The sequence below is a fragment of the Propithecus coquereli genome, unplaced genomic scaffold (genome assembly GCF_000956105.1).
Source record: "Propithecus coquereli isolate 6110/MARCELLA unplaced genomic scaffold, Pcoq_1.0 Scaffold62, whole genome shotgun sequence".
NCBI lineage: Eukaryota > Metazoa > Chordata > Mammalia > Primates > Indriidae > Propithecus > Propithecus coquereli.
In genome coordinates, this window is record NW_012152174.1 from 1,537,201 (window position 1) to 1,544,366 (window position 7,166).

Below are 7,166 nucleotides of genomic sequence, written 5' to 3' on the forward strand. Positions count from 1 at the left end.
ATCGTATTACTATTGGAGAGCACTACTGTGGATTATGTCTTCACATGCTCAGAAGGTTGTTTGTGGTTTCAGGTCCCTCCATGAATCCTAAGCACCCTGTTCCTGATACAGCTTAAGCAAAACCAGCAGACAGTCATGCATTTGGATTGGTCCATATTGGGTCACCGTAAAAATGTATTTCCTGAACTCCACTTCAGGATGATGTCATTAATCTTGGTTCAGGATCACTGTTATCAGCATCCCTGTGAATCTGTTGATTTAACTGAAAATAGGTATTTTTGATGACTTTTATCACAGAATCTTTACAGATTCTCAAAAGAAAGTAGCATCAGCCCAGCGCGGTAGAGTGCACCTGTAATCCCAGCTACTCAGGAGGCTGAGCGGGGAGGATCACTTGAGCCCAGGAGTTTGAGTCTAGCGTGGGCAACACAGCGAGACCGTATCAAAACAACAACAACAAAAAATCAAACACAGTTGTACTTCTACTAATTAATTTATTATTGTAATAGCCAGTATTTATTGAACCCTTTCTACACCCCTGTACTGTTTTAAATTCTTTACATCTATTACCTTACTTAATCCTCATGATTTCATGAGGTCAGTACCATGACAGTCCCCAATTTACCAGTGAGAAAGTGGAAGAGTAGTTGCTCAGAATGACTGAGCCCGTAAATGTTGGCATTGACCCTGAGGCCCAGGTTCTAAATCCCTACACTATTTTATGGACCCTGTGAATTGCAGACCTGACCAGGTTCTCCTCTTGGAAATGGCTGCTGGGAAGTTTGGAGCCCTAAAAAGCATATAAGCATGGTGGGTATATAGTCTTGCAGTATCCTCATTCCTGACAGCATTGTATATCCACACATTTGTGGTCCTTATTCTTTTCATATCTCCTCACAGAATCCTCTTTCCATATTTTGTCTGTCCGAGTCAGTTGTTGCACAGCCTTTTCAGAAGATGGCATTGCACTCGTCTCCTGAGATACTCCTGGCATCGTCTGTCTCCCAGACATGGGCAGTTCGCCCCGCCTCTGTCACTGCTGTGCTGACAGCTCTGTGCAGGCCCGTGCAGACTGCTGCCTACGGTCCACGCCTCCTGTCTCTGTCCCCTCCTGCCATTTCTGAACGCTGATGAAGTGCCAAAGGGCTCCCGTGATGCAACTGGGAACTGTGGGGGAGTTAACTCCCTGTAAGGTGACCTTTAACCAATGGGCAAGACAGATGGGAGGAAGACACCAGAGAAGTATTCTCTCTGTTCCTATGTTCAATAGACCATTTCAAGGCACAGATTTTTCTGCACAGATTTTCTAGAGATATCCCATGTGGTTGAGCAATCTGCTGTATCTCTTCAAACCTTGTGAAGAAGTAGCCAGCCTGGTGTTTGCTTCCTATCCTTCCCTGTTTTAATTCCCTTCTCCTCACTCTCACTGCCCTGGGATTACACCTCCCCAAAAGCCTTACCTCTTAACCTTGCCTTAGACTCTGTATTCCAGGAAGCCAAACTAAGGCTGTAGGGTATACATTCATTAATTAATCTTAGCAATGAAAGGGCCAGGTTATAGCTGCTGAATGCAGATGTTTACTATTGGAGTGGGGTGGCTGTGGCCACGCTGTCACGGCCAAACCAGAACCTTTAAGAGTGGTTACCAAGCCGGTCATTATAATTATCAAATTTGCATCATTTTTGTTATTATTACCACAATCACCTTTCCCCCTAGATAATATACAGGGTCATTAAGAGAATGAAAAACCGCAGGGGGATGCCCTCTGCACGGCAAATGCTCAGTGAATAGATGGTGGATGGATGGATGGATGGACGATAGGTAATAAACGAATTGAATTTTGCGGGTTTTTGTGATAAAGAGCTCATTTCCTCTGTCTCTTCCATCTGGATCCCTGCTTGTTCAGGCCACAGTCTTAGTAGCAGGCAAAGGCGAGGCTGGGTTACAGGCGAAGGACCACTGCTGGCCGCCCTTCCATGCTCTCATTCCCTCCAGTGCTCCCCACTCATGGCTCTGTACCCCTGCTCCCCATCCCCGCCTCAGCCCCTCTGTGCTTTGCCACCTGATCACAACTGCTTATCTGGCTCTAACCCACAGCCCTCATACGCAGTGTATGTCTGGCTCTCTGGCTTTGTCCATTCACTGCTGTGGATACAGGTTGTTTTTATCTTCCATTAGCCCCAGATTGTCAGGACCCAAACCTCCCCAGCACGGAGAAATTTATTAACACATGAGCACTGCAGCTCTGTCCTGAAACTCATACGCAGCATTTGTCCAGGCACGTGGCCTAGCACCACAGTCCCTGGAGCAAGAGGCATTACCGTGACTGCTGGAGCAAGTTCTCATTTGCTCAACACCTACAGCTGCCTGATCAGAAGGAGATTCTTTGCTCTACTTTGGAAGTAGCGCGCGGAAAGAGAGAATGCTGGTAGCTTTTTGGCAGATTGTTCTCAGAGAAGATTCTGGGAGTAGAGCAAGGACAGTTTGTTTTTTGTGCACATATTTCTTTTTATTGTAGTATGAAAATATCTCCCTACATAGATTTTTCTTATTGATTTTTCCTATTGCATCAGTTAGGGATTAAGTTTGACTGCAAATAGCAAAAACCCAAAGAACAGTGACTCAACTAAATAGAGATTTTATTTTTATCAATGAGTAATGAGAGATCTGGAGTTAGACAGTTGGTGGCAGTAAGCCAGTTGTTCAAGGATGTCAAGGACACGATGTTTGTGATCCTCATGGTCTGTCCTTCATGGTCACTTCATGCTCTAGCTTCACCGTAATGTCTGCATCCCAGGCAGACAGAAACGAACAGGCAAAGTGCGAAAGGGCACAGGCCAACTTGCAGACTTGCTCCCAGGAGTTCCCCCCAATGACTTCTGGTCACCTCTCCCTGGGCAGGTCTGAGTCACAGGGCCACCCCTATCTGCAAGGGAGACTGGGATTTGTAGTTGTACATCTGTGCACATGCCTTCTCCCCACCCCACTCCCTCAAAAAATCAGAATTCTGTTAAAAAGAAAGTAGATGATTGATATTGATTGGATAGGCAACTAGCAGTCTCAGTATCTGAAATTGGGCAAGGAAACAAAGGATTCAGAGAGCATCCAAGAAAATCTGAAATTATGTCTACAAGGGAATGTGTTTCTTATATGGATATTTCTTTTTATTGTCATGCACAGATGTCTTCCTATGTAGCTTTCTTTACTGGTTTCTGCTAAAATGGTGATGTTATAAAATGAGTTAATCGCCTGTAGCATGACCCACAGTGTTTGTGGACACCCATCTGGGCCCATTTGCACGGCCCCCACAGGACTTGGGGCAAGGGGTACTAACTAATACCTGTAGGCTGATGCTCATGATGCTTGCTGTGCTGTGAGTAATAAAGTCCTGCGTCCCTGACCCTGGAATCTTGTGTCTTTGGCCACATTCATGAAACTATGGCAGGCTAACTCGTTAGCTTGCAAGCTGGATAAAAATCTTAGGCCATTCATAATTCTTGACAATAGCGTTTCTAGATAGGCTAGTGCAGGAAGGCTTATCTTAGAAGATGAGACTTTATGTGAAACCTAAAGGATGGAAAGGAGCTGGCCATGTGGAGGGGCTGGAAGAATAAACGTGCAGAAGAAATGGGATGGGCAGAGGCCCTGACACCTTGGAAGGACTGAAAGAAGACCAATGTGGCTGGATTGAGGTGAAAAAGCAGGAAAGAGATAAAGTGAATCTTAGGAGATGAACTGGCAGGAGGTTATGCAGGGCTTTGGTGACCACAGCAAAGAGTCCGGAAATTATTCTCAAAGCAATGATAAGCCATTGAAAGTAATGACATGATCCTTACTTACAGATCACACTGACCATTAGGCCAGGTATAACCTGAATGTGAAGAGAGAAGGATATGAAAACCAATTAGGAGATTTCAGTAGTAATCTAGTCAAGAAGGTGAAAGTTTTCCTAGAATATAAAGATCTCCTATAAATCAAGAAGAAAAAGACCAAAACCCAATGGTAAAAGGGACAAAGTATATAATGAATTGATTACAGAAAATGTAATAAAAATGGCTCCTAAAATTGGAAAATATGCTTAATGTCACTTACGATAAGAGAAATAAAAATAAAATTATGCTAAGATAATTTTTTGCTTATCAGATTGACAATGATTAGTAATGCTACAGCCTTACTGGGTTCATTGCCCACTGCTGAAGAGGAAGCCCATACACTGAGACAGCAGGGGCTAGAGCAGAGAAAGCGTTTCATATCACAGGTGCCACAAGAGGAGACAGGAGGAAATTCTCAAATTTGTCTCTCCAGGAATTTGGGAGAAAGGGATTTTAAAGATAGTTTGGTGGGCAAAGGGATAGGGAATTGGGTCTTCTGATTGGCTGGGGATGAGCTCATAGGATCAGGAAGCAGAAATTGTCTTCTTGTGCCGAGTGAGTTCCCAGGTCACGAGACCGGTTGAAATAGTTCCTTGGTATGGGCCACTGGTCTGGGCAGGCCAGCTGGTCCACTGGAATGCAGGGCCTGGAAGATAACTCAAAAACTAGCCTTAGGTTTCACAAGGGTGATATTATCTATGGGAGCAATGAAGAAGCTAAGAATCTTTATGACCATCAGCTATGTGACTCCTGAGTAGTAAGCAATTATGGGATAGCAAGCCAGGGGACAATGGCTGGTTATATACATATTTTAACTATGCCTAAACCTTTGCAGAGTTCAGGCCTATACCACAGTTCCCACCTTGTGGCCCTTTATTAATTTTATAAAGGCCAGTTTCATTAAGTTTGATAAATATTTTAGTGGCAACAGTATGGGGAAGTAAGTACCCTCAGGTATTCCCACAGGTAGTTTAGTAAGTTGGTGCAACACTGTGGAGGGCAACTGGCACTGCAGTCATAACTACCATGCACACCCAATGTGACCCAACAACACTACTTCCAATTGTTCATAATAGCAAAAGGTTGGAAACAACCTCAATGTCTGTAAATTGGGAATAGTTGGATAAATTATGATACCTACATGTAATGCAATGAAGCCAATTAGAAAGAATGAGAATGTGCTTTGTGCTCTGAAATGCATTGATGTCTAAAATAAATTTCCAGGTGAAGAAAGCAAGATGCTTTCTTCAAGAGCAAGAAAGCAAGATGAACAATTCTATGGATGTTTTTTGGCATAAGCATATATATATTTGTTAGTATACACATTAAATATCTCTGGAAAAATACATAGTATAGTATAATAAAAATATATACTTGGCCTTTGCCCCAGTTTCCTACAACAGAGCTCCCAAAACCCTTGGAATTTCCTGAGTTATAGGAGTGTCTTTTGTTATTCATAATAAGCCCCTTTCATGCCTATGTAATGAAACTTCCATAAAAACTCTTGAACAGCGAGGTTTGGAGAGCTTCCAGGTTGGAGAACACATTGATGGGCAGGGAGGCGGCATGTCTAGGAAGGGCATGGAAGCTCTGTGCACAGCCCCCACCCATACTTTGCCCTATACATCTCTTCCATTTGGCTGTCCTTGAATTGTATTCTTTATATTAATATTATTTATATTAATAGTAAACCAGTAATCCTAAGTAAAGCACTTTCCTGAGTTGTGAATTATTCTAGTGAATTATCGAACCTAATTGGGGTGAGGACTAGGTTGTGGGAATCCCTAACTTTGTAGCCAAGTCAGACAGAAGTGCTTATAGCCTGGGGACCCTGGATTTGCAATTGCATCTGAACTGGGGACAGTCTTGTGAGACTAAGCCCTTGACCCATGAGGTCTGCACTAACGCTGGATAGTTAGTGTCAAAACTCAATTGAATTATTGGACACCCAGTTGGTGTCAGAAATTGGGTAATTGGTGTGGAAAAATAACATGTATTTGGTGCCAGGAAAAAAAAATCACACAATAACAGACAGCATTGGTTGCCTCAGGGGAAGAGAACTGAAAAGCTTGGGGACAGAGTTGGGAAGTCTTTCGCTGTATACTGCTTTGCAGCTTTAAGAATTTTGACCATGAACATGTATTATCAGTTCAAAATATAAATAAATAAAATGTTAAATGAATGAGATACATACTAGTTACCACCATAGGATTTGAAAGGAAAGGTGGAAAGACATCCATAGATTCAAGATATATTCGAGATATACTCAGTAAGATTTGCTAATGGAGTGAGTAGCGTGGACAGGGGAAAAGGAGGATGGCACCCAACCTTTTGGCCTGTACACAGAGGTAAATGGAGATGACATTCACTGAGATGGGGCTGGGAAGGGCAGAAAGGGAAGTGTCTTAGGTTCATTTCCTAGAAGCCAAGCCTTGGAATACACGTGGTTTTAGGGGGCCATGCTCTCCAAGAAAAGCATGAAGGGGGTGGGGGAAGCAGGATGGGGAGGAGAAAGAATGGAATGAGGGAGGGCTTGTGCCACACGTAGACCTCCCTGTCGAGTTGTCTGCACCCTGTTAAAACAAGGAGCCCCACATCCATCAGCCATTGGCCTGGTGGGAGCCAGGAGCAAACGTGAGACTTCTTAAACTATTTTTACATTGATCCAACTTTTTAAATGATTGCCTATTGTAAAAATAAATACAATTTAAAATTTTTAAAAAGGAAAGAAAGCCATGTGGATAGTTGAGATCTTCTAAAGAAAGGAAAAAAAGAGGGCTCAGATCTAAAGGTCAACACTTAGAATTTTGCTAATGGAAGAAGGACCAACACAAAGAGCAAGAAGAATCAGATAAAGTCAGAGGTGGAAGGAGAAAGCCAGTGATGTGTGTGGTGCTGTTACGGCTCCAATCATGGCCACAGGGCCATGCGAGCCGTTGCTAAACCTCTGGGGACTTGATTTTGGCCACGACAGGAATATCTGCACTGTGGAAAATGGAAAATGCCATAGGTCAGGGCTCTCCCCAACTCCCACCCACAGCCCAGGCCAGTTTACCAGGGCACCACTGCATACAAGTGAGGAGAAGGAAAGTTCTGGGGTTCAACAGCATGAAATGTGATTGAGACACCAAGTATGACCAGGACAGAAAAATGGCTGTCATTGGTAGGGTTATCAACATGGAGGTCACTGGTGATTTAGCAAGAGCAACTTTCTGTGGAGAGGTGGGAATGGCAGAGAAGAGTAAGGAGAGGTGAAAAAGTAGAGACACAAAATGTAGACAACTCTTCTGACA